The 15,347-nt window shown below is 43.7% G+C and overlaps 1 long non-coding RNA gene across 1 annotated transcript; it reads right to left on the minus strand.

The window, feature by feature from the left end:
* Positions 1-1,598: 1,598 nt before the first annotated feature.
* Positions 1,599-14,067, minus strand: LOC131278675 (uncharacterized). The gene is made up of 3 exons (XR_009186060.2): positions 13,966-14,067; positions 6,907-7,041; positions 1,599-1,678 (listed from the first exon to the last, which is right to left on the minus strand). It is a non-coding gene; the product is annotated as an uncharacterized lncRNA (long non-coding RNA).
* Positions 14,068-15,347: the final 1,280 nt, after the last annotated feature.

Below are 15,347 nucleotides of genomic sequence, written 5' to 3' on the forward strand. Positions count from 1 at the left end.
TACCCCAGAGACCATGGAATCAATGTGGAGGCTGTGAGTTTATTCTAGTTACTTTGGGACCCCCAAAATGAACACAAGGTGAATCCATGGATTCAGTGGACCCCATGTGAATCAAACCCAGGAAGGAATGCATTTGTTACCTGGCTGCCATATGCCCCCAACTATAATGCAGGGAGGGGATGGTGAAGCTTTCGGTGTCCAGGTATCAGTGTCAACTTGGATCCTGTGTTCAGCTGTCTTTGAACATTTGGGTATTTCTCTTTCTTCAGTATTGAACTTCTATTAAGAGATGACAGTTATTTAAGAAAAGGCCAAAGCACCTTTAGAAAGAGACAGGGAGACTCTATCATGTACACTTGTCCTGGTGTTGTTGAGTCCTTCCCTCTGTGTCCTTCTCTGCTTTTTTTTTCCCTCCTTTTTTAAATTAATTAATTAATTTATTTTTTAATTATTTATTTATTTTTTAAAATTACATTATTTAAGGTTTAAAACTGGTTTGGGTACACAAACTGGACACAGAATCATGACATTTTATTGGGATGACTGTTCTCATCTTTAAGATCAAGATTTTGGCCACATTAGCTGAGATGCCCCTCTCTTAAGTGCGAAGGATCCCATTCTTTTCCAAAGGGGCCTTGACCTTGGCGTAGTGGATGCGTGCAGGGTAAGAGTTTAACCCTCTTTGAAGCTTGGTTACTCTTGCAACCAGCTCTCACCTGGTCCTCAGCTCTCTCTACTTTTTGGCAGTAGGGGATGAAAGCTTCCTTATTTGCTACCAAGATGACCCGCTGGCTTCACAGATAGCTTTAAATTACCAACGAATCACTCTAAGCCCTTAGTTATCCTCCCCCCTCCCAAAGTGACAATCAATCTTAGCATCAGTCACCCAGTTCCACTGCCTTCATAATTACTACTTCCTCTGTATTTCCCAAGTACTGTATATATTGTACTGTACAGTGCATTCTCTTCCAATGGTATACCATTCCAGTTCACTGCCCATGAAAATTTTAACAGTTGTATACCACTTCCTTGTTCCAGGAGCTATCTGAGCTTCACATGTTAACAGTGATGGGATCCTCATGCCAGCCAGGTGGTTGATCTCAGTATCTGCTTTATTGGACCATTCTTGGCACCAATGGTTGCAAGTTGGGTTACCCAGAAAGCAGATTCTGATATGGAAATCAGCAACAGGGTATTTATTAGGAAATGCTCTTGGGACCAATGCTTGTGGAAGGGAAGGACCCAGAAATGGGTACAGGGAGGAAATGATTTGTGGTCAGTCTCAGAGACGCCAGCCAACCTACAGGTTGCTCTGAGTCACTTCAGAGTTGTCCTGAGCTGGGCTAAGGAGCTGGGTCTTTCTATCTGGATGCCATTACTCATGAATGTGGGCTGCTCCTGGAAGGAGACAGGACACTGGGGGAGGAGGCTCTCTTTCCAGCTGGGGCCATCCTTGAAGGGGCTGACAGCTGGGGGCTTTGCAGCCCTCTCAGCAGTTGGGGAAACAAGGCCTTCTTTCCTGACAGTAGATGGGACAACACATCACTGCACTCAGCAGACTTTCTGTGTTCTACTTAAAAGAGGGGCTCTCTACTCGCCTTCAGTTTTCCTCTAGCATCACAGGAGACCAGGAGGTGTTGAAATTTCAGGGTTTCTTTTCTTCCTCCACTCTTCTTTGCTATAAATGAAAGGGAGCAGGATGGAGATTTATTTTCTCATGTCTATCTACCTACCTCCCTAGAAGAAAAATGCAAATACATTCAAATTTGTTCTAAATAATATTTCCCTCTTCCCTCCACCCAGTTGGTGTACATGAGAGGAAGCAGGGAAGGGAGACATCTGGGATTCCAGGTGATCAGGGAGTGCTTCTTTGAGGAAGCAGGGCTCAAGAAGGGGTTCAGAAATACTCTCTTAAATTGATTATCTGAAAATTGCCTGGAAAGAGTCCCTATTCCCTCTTCACAATGAAAATCACTGTGTTGATTTTTTCTGCTTGTAAAAATAACCATGAATAAAATGACAAAAGGAAAAAAAAATCCAAGCAGAACAGAAAAATATACAAAGTCCTCTACAATGCCACCTCCCCAGAGACAGATCCTGCTACCACTTCAGCAGTCTCTGAGACACCCCTCTTGGTCACACATGGACTGTAGACATGGACACCCATGAACACGAGGCTTAGGGCTAAGGTTAATGTTTTTCTTTGCCTATGGATGTCCAATTGTTCCAGCACCATTTACTGAAAGGCTATTTTTTTCCTCCATTGATTTGCTTTTGGACCTTTGTCAAAAGTCAGTTGGGCATGTTTGTGCTATTTTATTTCTGAATTCTCTGTTCTGTTCCATTGATCTATGTATCTATCCCTCTGCCAATAATACATTGTCTGGATTACTGTAGCTATATAGTAAGTCATGAAATTTGGTAGGTTGTTCTTCCCACTTTATTATTATTTTTCAAAATTGTTTTAGGCATCGTAGTTCTTTTTAGAATACAAATTTTAGAATAATCTTGTCTATATCTAAAAAACCCTCACTGGGATTTTGATAGGAATTTCATTAAACCTGAATATAAATTTGACATCTTTACTATTTTGAGTCTTTCAAACGATGAACATAGTTTATCTCTGTATTTATTTAGGTTTTTTATTTCTTTTGTCAGCATTGTGTAGTTTTCAGCATACAAATTCTATACATGTTTTGTTAGTATTTTCGAGCAATTGTAAATGGTATTTAATTTTTAATTTTGGTGTAGCTGTGTTCATTGTTAGTATCTAGAAATACAATTGAGTTTTGTATGTTTATCTTATATTTGTGATCTTGTGAATTCAGTTATAAGTTCTAGGGCTTTTTCCCCCCTCTATCTTCCTTGGGGTTATTCTATGTAGAGAACCATGTCATCTGCAAAATAGGGTCAGTTTTCTTTCTTTCTTTCTGATCTCTATGAATTTTATTACATTTTCTTTACCTATTACAGTGGCTTGAACTTCCACCACTATGTTGAATAAGAGTGGTGAAAGTGCATATCCTTCCCTCGTTCTCTCCCTTTGGGGAAAAGCACATACTTTTGGACCATTTAGTGTTAGCTAAAGCTTTTTGTAGATGCTTTATTCAAGTTGAGGAAGTTGCCATTTAATCCTATTTTTATGAGAGCATTTAATATGAATGGGTATTGAATTTTGTCAAATGTTTTTCTGCATAGGTTGATATGATCATGAGATTTTTATTCTTTAGTCTTATAATAAAGTGAATTAAATTGGTTGATTTTTGAATATCGAACCAACCTTGCATCCCTGGAATAAATCTTACTTGGTCCTGGTGTATAATTTTAAAATACATTGTTGTATTCTATTTGCTAATCTTTTGTTAAGGATATTTGCATCAGGGGTATTGGTCTGCAGTTTTCTTTATTTTTGTGCTGTCTTTGTCTGGTTGTGATTTCAGATTAATAATAGCTTCAAAAATGAATTGGGAAATAGTCCTTTCTCTCCTATTTTCTGTAAGAGATTGTATACAATTGTTATTAATTCTTTTTTAAATATTTGGTAGAATTCTCTAGTGAAGCCATTAAGGCCAGGAGATTTCTTTTTTGGGAGTTTTTTAAAATTACAAATTCAATTTCATTAATAGTTGTATGTCTATTTAAATTATTTATTTTCATAATTGGTGAACAAATTAGTTTGTGTTGTATGGAGAATTAGTCCATTTCATTTAAGTTGCCAAATTTATATGTATAGAGTTGTTTGTAGTATTCCTTTATTATCCTTTGATGTCTGTAGTGATGTCCCCTGTTCCACTGCAGATATCAGTAATTTGTGTCTTCTCTAGAGGTTTGAGAACTTTATTGATCAATTGATTGATCCTTTCAAAGAAACAGCTCTTTGTCTTATTGATTTATTGATTTTCTCTTTTCAATGTTATTGATTTCTGCTCCAGTATTTCTTTTCTTCCTTCTCCTTGTATTGGGCTTATTTAGCCCTTCTTTTTCCAGGTTCTTGAGGTGTGCACTTAGATTATTGACTTGAGACTTTTCCTTATTCCTAATGTATGAATTTAGTACTATCAATTTCCCTCTCAGCATGGCTTTATCTGTGTCCCACAAATTCTCATATTTTGCATTTTAATTTTCATTCAGTTCTATGTATGTTTAATTTCCCTCGAGACTGTCTCTTTAACCTCTGGATTATTTAGAAGAGTGTTAAAAAATTTCCCTGTCATCTTTATGTTATTTTTTTCTAGTTTGACTCCACTGTGGTCAGAGAACACACTTTGTAAGAGTCTAAATTTGCTGAGGTTGTTTCATGGCCCAAGATATGGTCCATCTTCATATATGATTTGTGGGCATTTGAAAATTATGTGTATTCTGCTCTTGTTGGGTGGGGTATTCTATAAATGTTGAGTTTATCCTGTTGGTATTGTTAAATTATTCTATATAATTGCAGATTTTCTGTCTAGTTTTTCTATCAATTATTGACAAAGGATTTTCAAGGATATAATTGAAATTGTGAATTTGTCTATTTCTCCATTTAGTTCTATCAGTTTTTGCTTCATATATTTTATAGCTCTGTTGTTTGGTGCTAGCACATTTGGGGTTGCAATGCCTTCTTAGAGGATTTTATTATTATCAATGTTCCTCTTACCTTTGTAAATTTCTTCTCTCTGAAGTCTACTTCATCTGATATTAATATAGCCATTCTCTGCTCTCCTTTGGTTAATATGTACATGATATATTTTTCCATGCTTTTATTTTCAACCTGCCTATATTTGAAATGAGTTTCATGTAGATAGCACATAGTTAGGGCATGTTTTTTAATCCATCCTCTCAGTATCTTTTAATTTGAATATTTAGACCATTTACATTTAATGGACTTAATTCTGCCATTTTATTTTATTTTTTGCTTTGTTTTCTGTTTGTTTTCTCTGTTTTTTATTTCTTGCTTTTCTTTTTCCTGCCTTTCTTTGAACAAGGATAAGAGTTCCATTTCATTTTTTATAGTGTTTTTGAGTGTATACTTCTGTACAGCTTCTTAATAGTTACTCTAGGTATTACATCATATATACATAGCTTATAACAGTCTACTGGTGTTGTCATTTTACAAGTTCAACTGAAGTATAGAAAAATTAACTCTCTTTATGTCCCTTTACCCTTTTCCATTTATAGTAAAACTCTCTTAAATATTTCCTCTTCAAACATGTAAAACTACATCAGTGAGCATTATAACTTTTGTTTCAACCATCAAACATAATGTAAAAAACTCAAGAGGAGAAGGAAAACCTACTGTATTTACCCATATTTTGGCTTCCTACTTTGTTCTTCCTTCCCGCTGTTCCATATTTCCTTCTTTTATCATTTCCTTTTGGTTAGAAAACTCCTTTTAGCCATTCTTTTAGGATATGTCTGCTGGCAACAAATTCTCTTAGTTTTCTATTGGAATGTTTTGATTTCCCTTTCATTCCTGAAGTATATTTTTGCCGGCTATAGGATTTGAGGTTGAAATGCCTTTTCTTTCACCATCAGACAGATAGTGTCACTTCCATTTGGCCTCTATGGTTTCTCATGAGAAAACCACTCTCATTCTATTCATTTCCCCCCTTGTTTTAGTTTCCTAGATGCTAAAGCAAATACCATACAATGGGTTGGCCTAGCAATAGGAATTTATTGCCTCACAGTTTCAGATGCTGTAACACCTCCTTCTTCCTGGGGTCAGTATCTTTGGCTGGCCAGCAATCTCTGTGGTTCCTTGGCTTTTCTATCACATGGCAAGGCACAGGGCAGCATCTTCTCCTTTCTCTTCTGGGCTCCATTGACTTCCAGCTTTTGACTACTCCCCATGGCTTTTCTCTCTGTGACCTTCTCTAAAAAGTCTCCAATGATAGGATTAAGACCCATCCTGATTCAGTCGGGCAATACCTTAACTGAAGTAATCTCATCAAAAAGTCCTATTCATAATGGGTTTACACCCGCAGGAATGGATTAAGAGTAAGAACATGTTTTTCTGGGGTACATAACTCCATGCTACCACAGTGCATATAGGTTGGTGTTACTCTTCTCTGGTGGCTTTTAGGTTTTTTATTTTTGTCTTTAGTTTTTGAAGTTTAATGATGAGGTGTCTTGACATGGATTTCTTTAGATTTTTCCTGTTTGGGTTTGTGCAGAATCTTGACTCTGTAAGTTTATGTCTCTTCCCAAATTTAGGATGCTTTTAGCTATTATTCATTAGAGTACTTATCAGCCTCCTCATCCTCCTCCTCTCCTTCTGGGACTCTAATGAAATAAATTTTAGATATTTTTTATAGACCTTCAGGTCCTGAGATTCCATTCATTTTTTTTCCTAGACTATTTTCTCTGCAATTCACTGATTCTTGCCTCTATCCCCTTGCATTCTACTGTTGAGCCCACCCACTGAGCTTTTTATTTCAGTTATTGTATTTTTCCTTTCTAAAACGTCTATTTGGTTCATCTTTATATTGTCTATTTCTTTGAGGAGACTTTCTAGTACTTTGTTTGATGTTTTTAATTTTTCATTTGTTTCTAGTGTGTTCAAAATTGCTCATTGGAGCATTTTTTTCATGGAAGCTTTAAAATCTTTGTCAGATATTTTAAACATCTCTGATACCACAGTGTTGGCCTCTATTAATTATCTATTATTATCCACTTTGAAATCATCCTGGTTATTCTTGGTATGAGTGAATTTTTAACCAAATCCTGAACATTTTTATTTTCTGAGACTCTGGCTCTTAATTTAGAAGTTTTTGCTTTAGCCAACTTTCTCTATTTCTCTCTCTCTTTTGCTTGCACCTGATGCCATTTTCTTGTTGCTGACTTTTTCAGTTCCAAGTCTGGGACACGTGAGTCAAAAACTAACATAGAAAACCCCCAACACCCCTCCTCCCAATCCTGGAAACTCACCCTGTGTTGTTCCCTGGGTCCCAAGGTCCCTCTCTGGTCTGCCTTCTTCCCTCTACCCTTCAGAGTCTTCTTAGGCTGGTTTTATGTACAATGTCCAGGATTTTCAGGTGTACTTTGTGGAAGGAATACATCTTCCTAGAAGCAGAAGTTTTAAGATAATATTTTTAAACACGTAAAATAAAACACATAGGTTTACAGAGGAAACCAAATATATTAATATATAGCTATCAGAATATAAAAAAATCCCAAACTTGTGTTATTTTAGTATATGAGTTTCTTTTTTAAAATATTAAATAAATTATTTTGCGGCAGGCCAAATGGCTATTGTAATTTTGAAATAATGATTTCCATAAATGGTATTTCAGTGATCTGCCATCATTGTAATGTAAATGTGAAATGGTCTGTGATTTTCACTGGTGTCAGAGTCACTGGTATCTCTGATATGACCAGATATTTTGCCCTACATTCAAAATGGAAGGAAATGACACATTTAGTTACAGGTGAATGAAACAATAAAGGTGATTATTTTCTGATCCTGGTTCACAGGCACACTGAATTCATAATCCTGGTTAACAGCCCCTACTTCGGGCTAACATTGGATATATCTCTATCCTCAAGCGCAGGTCAACAGCAGCATTCCTGTAGGAAGAGATATACAGTATATATCTCATTTGAGACTGAAATCCCACAGTGGTCCATAAATAAGAACATCAGGCAAGGGCACCAAAGGGTACAGCTGAGTTGGAGGAGGGGGGTGACAGGAAGCCAAGTTTCTGACCCAGTCCCCAGATCTCAGGGGGTCCTGTACCTGGGACCCCAGATACCGAGTCAGTCCAGTGGGAACCGCAGCGATGCTCTGGCCTGTCTGGTCACCCAGGAGAGGCTCCATCTGAGAGGAGGACAGGTTTTTGGCAGTTCAGCTGGGAAGAGTTTAGGCAGGCAACCAGCCGCTTCCCCTCCCCGCGCCTGTTCTCCTGCACAAAAGCAATTCCCCCCCAGGACATTGTGTTCTGAACTCTGGCATTCAGGGCCTGACTCTCGCACAGCGACTATCCGGGCAGCCCCAGACTGGCTTGGCAAACACACCGCGTTTTCATAAAAGGCAGGACTGCTATGCGACGCCTTTGGAGAGCCTGAAACGCTCCGTCTGCAGGAAAATGAAATAAGCACCACAATTTACAAGTTGCCAATTTGATCCTATTTGTCTGGGGGCAGGCCTGATGCAATTTGAAGGGTGGTTAGAAGTGTCTTTCGCCTCATTTCTTGCTTTTCTCTCCTTTTCATTAAAGTTATAAATAACCGTGCCTCACATTTTAATGAAAGGGAGTGGTGTGAGCAAACAGAGGCTTGGGGATGAAACCTGAAGTAATAGTGCAGTTGCTAAGGAACGGGGCTGGACAAGTTAATTTTGTTGGCATAACATCTCCTTGTTATTTAATCTCGTCGTGTATTCGTTTCATCCATCTGTCACCATTTTTACAGAAGCTAGGAAGAGCTGCTAATTGCAACAACCAAAGTTGAGAACAGACCTGTCCAAACCTTGTGTAAATTTCAACTGCCAGAACGAGGCCATAAGCTTTGATTTTGCCGTTGGAGAGACCACCTCCTTCTACTGTTTGAAGATAGCTGGCCAGGAACCCCAGGCTCAGTTTCCCCCAGACCAGGCTCTCGTGGGCCCTAGCTCTCAACACAGGCTGGACATCAGTCACCAGGAGTGCTTTTAAAAGAAGATCACAAGGATTCTGATTTAATTGGTCTGGAGGTGGGGACCAGACTTGGGAATCTTTAAAAAGCTTCCTGAATGATTCTAATGGACTGTCAAGACTGAGAAACACAAATTTATAGTATTATCATCTTTCCACTCTGTGTCTCATTTTCAAAGCCCCAGAGCTTCTCAGATTTTGTTGTTGTTGTTGTTGCTATTTCTCCTTTTCACTTTCTCCTGATCTCCTATACAATGACAACTATGATAATGAACTTTTAATGAGAGCTCACTGGGCACCCAGCTCAGTGCTACGAGCTTTACCAGCAGGATCTCTTGGAACCTTTACAACAATCTTTCAAAGCGGGTATTTTTTCTTAAAGATTTATTTTTATTTATTTCCCTTCCTCCACCCCCACCTTGCTGTTTATGCTGACTGTGTCCATTTGCTGTGTGATCTTTTACATCTCTTTCTCTTTTTTGTCTTCTCATCTTTCTCCTCTAGGATTCAGAGAGATTTGATCCTGGGGACCACTGATGAGGAGAGAGATTCCCTGTCAATCGTACTGCCTCAGTTCCTGGTTTCTGCTGCGCTTCACCTTAGCTCTCCCCTTCGTCCCTCTTTCGTTGTATCATCCTCTTTCTTCGTGACTCACTTGCGCGGGCGCTGGCTCACTGCGTGGGCACTGGCTCACCCTGCGGGCATTCGGCTCACCACACAGGCTTGCTTTTACTTCTTTTTCACCAGGAGGTCCCAGGGATAGAACCTGGTTCCTCCCATATGGTAGGTGGAGGCCTTATCACTTGAGTAATGGGGGTATATTTGTTATCCTAATTTTGCAGACCAGGAATCTGATGCTCAGAGAGGCTAAGAACCTGACAGATTTGAATACAGGTCTAACTCTGAAGCTCAACTTCTTCCGAAAGAGATTTCCCTTCCCCACAGAGAAACCACAGGCCTGCACCTTATGTTTGGATGTCTGGGGACCAGCTCTAAACCAGCCTAGAGTAGTGGTGCTGGCCAGTCATGGTGGGTCAGCTTGAATTTGGGTTAGAAGAGGAGGGTATGGGGGTTTCTCGCCTCCACCACCTGGATTCAAATCCAGTCCTCCTTCCATCAGTCGAATGACCTTGACCAAGTGCCTTAACTTCTTTAAGATCCAGGTTCCTCACCTGTTAGCGGGGATGACAAATATACCCACTGCACAGGGCCGTTGCGAGGATTAAATGAAATAATTCACATAAAGCACTTAGAATAAGGCCTGGCACACATTACTCAGGAAGCGTTAGTTATTCTTCTCACTGTCCCCAAAGAGCCAGAAATTGGGGGCCTGCATTACAACCCCCAGACTCCTGAGACCCAGAGCCTGCAGTATCCAGCACCATGTCTGGAATCTAGCTGCTGGACAGCTCCGAGGCTCAGTGGACTCCCCGAGGCTGCTGTCTGTGACCCCAGACACCAAACTCTTACCTTGGCTTTGGTCTCTAAAATCACGTCAGGGGAACAAGCACCTATCTCCAAATGTCTTAGTAGGAGCTCTTTCAGGGTCAAGAGAGGGAAACCCAACCTTGAACTGGCTGTAAGCTGCAAGTGAATTTATTGGCTGACATTGGTTGATGCAATTGGTGTCAGGTCTGACAGATCCGGGGGTTCAGATGATGCCCGGTTTCCAGCCTCCTGGCTCTAGCTCCCCTTTCCTCTGTGCTGTCTTCATGCACAGGTAGCTTGTAACGAGCAAGTCCCTTTGTGAAGGAATTTCTTTACCCCAATAATTTCAGCAAAGTTCTGGAATGGGCTTAGACTGGACCTCCTTGCTCAAGGCCAGCAAAGGTGCAGTATTTAGCCTTGTCCCCTTGGAGAAGCATGTTTTCCGGGTATCAGCAAATCAGAACAACCTCACATTTCGCAGCTGCCTAAAAAGTCTCAGAAGGCCTTCTTGCTGCTTGTTTACCCAGATGAGAGTCTGGGTTTGAAGGCAGATGAAATTTTGATAGGGAAAAAAACCCCAACAAAACTGTACAGAAACATCTGCTTCCCGTCCAGGTATTTTATAAAAAAAGAAAAAACAGCTCCCGGGATTCAGAGCTCTGCCTTCCGCGCTCAAGGTTTGGGTCCAGAACTGTGTGAGGCTCGAGCGCCACCTTGTGTCCAAATTTGGCATTTTCCAAGGCTGAGCCCGGTATCTCCAATACCTGGCCCCCTAGGAAAAGCCTCCACGGAGGACAAGCAGCAGAGAAGGAGGAAATCCAGAGAGACCACCCCCCTGCCTCTCCCACGGAGTACCACCCAGCCTCAGCTCTGGCAAGGATGGCTCATGAATTAGATGGTAGATTCTGAGTGGTGTTGGACCCTACCCTTCTACGGTAGGGTCCAAGGAATGAATGGCACAGTCCCACCATGAGGTATGTGGCCAAGGAACACTATTATGAGAAGTATCCTACAGGGGGCCCAGGTGCACCTACGGCCAGCCCCGGTGCCTTGACACAGAGCAGGCACCCCACAAATGCTCGATGAATGAACAAGTGCCTTCCAGATTCCCCATCATCTGCCCTGTTTTCTCCCATGGACACAGTCCCAGTGCTAAATTAGGCTCTGGCATTGTCTTGATTTTCTTCTCTGGCCACTGGCCTACAATTTATCTTCTTCTCCAGGATTTTTGGATCAATCCTTCCCCTTGCCAAGCATCTCAATCAATGAAAGGTTCATTATCTGTACATGACGCTGCAGAGCCTGAAGTCTGAGAACAAGCAGCTTAAAATAGGATCCCTCCCCAAATAGATCTGTGTTCTGGGAACTGAAGTCCTTTTTGGTGCGTTGCCTTTTGTGGGCCCAGAAGCTGGGAGGGCAAACAGACCAGGCAGAGCCAGCTTCTCAAGAGTCCTGGAAAGCCCACAAATAGGCCTGGCACTGCGGGGTTTGCTTTGCCCTCGAGGCCATGACTGTGCATCTTCCCCACAAGCAGTCCCACCAAACAGGCACCACTCCAGGTGCTCTGGGGGCCAGGCTAGTTAGTAACCACTTAAGCTTTGCCGCCACCTTGACCTCCCTCAGCCGGGGAGACCCGGTCAAATTAAGGGAGCCCCTGGCCAGGGTGTGTGGCGACACGCCTGCTCTTCTCGCTGCCAATGCAGCTTCCAGCGCCCCCACTAGGGGGTTCTGTGCTGTCAGTGCCGCCCCTTGCCAGCTGTTTCATTTGTATAAAACACAGCAGGGAGCAGCCCGGGCCATTGTAATGGAATAACAGCCACTTAAACAGCTGTGTAGGCGCCAGTTCTGTCGCTGTTCTAGGTTGTGGGGAGAGGGCAGAGAAGTAGGTGAAAATGTTCCTCTCCTTTGTGGAGAGAACATTCTGGTAAGGAATGAGGATTTATTTGAGTGGAAATGGACTGCCATTAAATGTTTTAAGCAGGGAGCTGACTTGATCTGGTTTGCTTTTAGAACCACTTTGGACAATTACATGGGGGGAGTGGCAGGGGTAGGAGGTCCCTGCCCAAGGCCAGGGGGACGGTCATGATAACCTTGTCTCAGGTCCCAGGCTCCCGGGAGCACCTGCTTCTCGGACTTTTGCTTTTTGGTGTGAGGAGAGCCCCACCTGGTGCCTGGGTTTAGCAGAACAACCTGTGAGTGAGCCTAGACCCGCCACACCTGGGATGGAAACAGCAGCGCGCAATTTCCCAGATTAGCCTGGGGACAGCCATCGCCTGTGGTGCTCATTTACACGCAGCTCCCCAGGCCCCCGCCCCAGGACGCGGCTGGGGTGGTCTGAGCCAGGACCAGGAATCTGCAGGTTGCATTTGGGCCCCAGATGTGGGTCCCTGGGCAGGTTGGGGACCACCCATTCCGAGTGGCTTGCCCGGCCTTCGTTTCGGAGCACGTGTCCCACAGTCAGTAAATATCCGTCAGCTGGATGAGCTGGACTTAGAAGGCCCTGTGCCACCAACACCTCGCTCAGCGTGGCAGGGGCGGGGAGCCCACGGGTTTGACGCCAGGGGACCCCGGGGTGCCACCGCCGCCTCCGTGCCCACCTGGAGGAAGCTCTGAGCCCCGAGGGTCTGTTTCCTCCTGGCTCTCAGCTGCCTCGCAGGGCCTTACAGGGTCCCGGGGCTAGTGGAGGCGAAGGGCCTGCAGACACGGCTGCCGCTCCTGCCCACGGGAAAGCCCCTGCCCCGGCGGCGGCCCGGGCGCCTCTCTGGGCTCCTTCCTTTCAGTTCAAGGAGAACCCCCGGGGGGTGGCTGCGCCCCCTCCTAGTGTCTAAAGGAGCTGTTTGTCCACCAGGTGTCAGGCCGAAGGGGCGGAAGGAAAGCGACCCCTGCGCGCTGCGAGGTGCCAGCCCTGGCCGCGCACCTCCCGCCAAAGCCCAGTTAGGGGCAGTGGGCGCGGGGCAGCAGCGGCGGGGTGCGGGGAGGCTGGTCAGGGGTCCTGGGTTCTCGCGGCTCCAGGCTTAGGCCATTCTTCTGGGTGCAGCTAGGAGGCGGCGAGAGCTCAGGGCTCCTGGCAAGAGGGTTTACAGACGGATTCCGGGGCCCACGCAGCACCTCCTGTGTTGATGGTGGGCTGCAGCGGGTGACGGTACTGGAAACTCATTCTTGTCTGTGGATTGACTTGCAGGGGATGATGCCGTGTTCCGTTACGGTCTCTTAATCCTTTGTTAGGAGATGCTTTTGTTTTTGTTTTTTAATTTTTTAAGTTATCTCTTTTTTAAAAAGATACATAGATCACACAGAATGTTACATTAAAAAATATAAGAGGTTCCCATATACCCCACTTCCCACCCCCCCACTCCTCCCACACTGACAACCTCCTTCATTAGTATGGCACGTTCATTGCCCTTGATGAATACATTTTGAAGCACTGCTACACAGCATGGATTGTAGTTTATGTTGTAGGTTACACTTTCGCCCAGTCCGTTCAGTGGGTTATGGCAGGATATATAATGTTCTGCATCTGTCCCTGCAATATCATTCAGGACAACTCCAAGTCCCGAAAATGCCCCCATATCACACCTCTTCTTCCCTCTCCCTGCCTTCAGCAGCTCCCGTGGTCACTGTGTCCACATCAATGATATAATTTCTTCCATTGCTAGAGTCACAATAGTTCTATAGTAGAATACCAATCAGTCCACTCTAGTCCATATTTTATTCCTCCAACCCGAGGACCCTGGGATAGTGGACTGCGTTGTCCCAGAGCCTTGTTTTCTTTTCCTTCGCTGCTCAAGCAAATGCCATGCAATGGAAATTTACTAGCTTATGATTTTGAGGATGAAAGAAAGTCCAGACTAAGGCATCATCAAGGCGCTGTTTCTCCCCGCCGCCCCCCAAAGATTTCAGTGTTCTGGGGCTGCCCCTTGGTGCTTACCTTGTGCCATGGCTCCCTTTCTTCTGGGTCTCGCTGGCAGTCGGCTTCTGGCTCTCCCCCTGGGCTGGCTGGTTTCTGGCTACAACTCCAGTATAGGGTAAGGCCACCCTGACAGAGGAGGGCCACACCTTAGCTGGAGTAAGCTCATCAAACACGAAATTATGAGAATAAGCAAACTCGTCAAATCAGAATCTAGAATATAGATTCCAGGGACGGGGTGGGGAGAGGGAACGGGAAGTTAGGGCTTTAAAAGTCCAGGGCTCCTAGTTGGAATGATGGAATTGCTTGGTAATGGATGATGGTGATGGAAGCACAATATTGTGAACATACAGCACTGAAATATACATCTGAGTGTGGTTGAAAGGGGAAATGTTAGGCTGTATACATGGTAATAGAAAAAAAAATCCATGGAATTGCCCTATACGAACAGTGAACCCTAAGTTACACCAGGGACTGTTGTTAATAGTACAATTATAAAAATGTGTTCTCATCTATTGTAACAAATATTCCATACTCAAGTAAGGTGTTAATAATAGGGTGGTATATGGGAGTCTGAATTTTATGCATGATTGTTTTGAAAAGCCTCAACTTTGCTAATAAAGAAAAAAAAAGTCCTACTTACAATGGGCTCACATCCGCAGGAATGAATTAAGAACATGTTGTTCTGGGGTACGTACAGCTCTAAATGCCACAGGCCTCGGGTGCTCATATTTCCAATAACCTGTGGGTCAGAGCCTCACCCATCGGAGGGGCTCTGGCTTGTCTGAAGAATTAAAGGGAAGCTCACACTTTATGAGAGTTAGAAGAAGGGCTATCAGAGTCCTGGAATTCTGCCCTAAGAGGACGGCGGAAGCCATCTGTCTAACCTCCCCATAGCGCCGGCCTCCTGGGCCAAGCCAGAACCCACGCTCCCGTCATTCGCTGCAGGAAGCACAATTGCAGTTTTGTGTCTATCTTCAGCGCCGTCATTTGATTTCTGTCTTTCCCACAGATTCTAAGTACCCGGAGGCAGGAACCTCGAGGCGTTGCGCAGGGTGGTGTCTCCTACCCTCATGAGTTGTTGGTTGGATAAACGAATAAATGAGGGAAGGAAAGAACTTGCAAAGAAGAAATAGAGCTTGATGCTCTAGTGTCGCTGCTTACTCGCATTAAAAATCGTAGTTTTGTTACCTAAGTGGCTCTTTGGCCTTCAGCGGTTATTAAAACTCTCTCCGCCTCCATTCCTTCATGTGGGAGATGGGGAGACCAGGGGTGCCTGTCACTCAGGGCCGTGGGGAGGAGTGTGCAAGCCCGTCCTTGGTGAAGCACGCAGCCAGCGCTGCAGAAAGATGAGCCATTTGCTCAGTCACTTACAGCTGCGGGACAAACCACCCCCAAACTTA

The sequence above is a fragment of the Dasypus novemcinctus genome, chromosome 6 (genome assembly GCF_030445035.2).
Source record: "Dasypus novemcinctus isolate mDasNov1 chromosome 6, mDasNov1.1.hap2, whole genome shotgun sequence".
NCBI classification, from domain to species: Eukaryota; Metazoa; Chordata; class Mammalia; order Cingulata; family Dasypodidae; genus Dasypus; species Dasypus novemcinctus.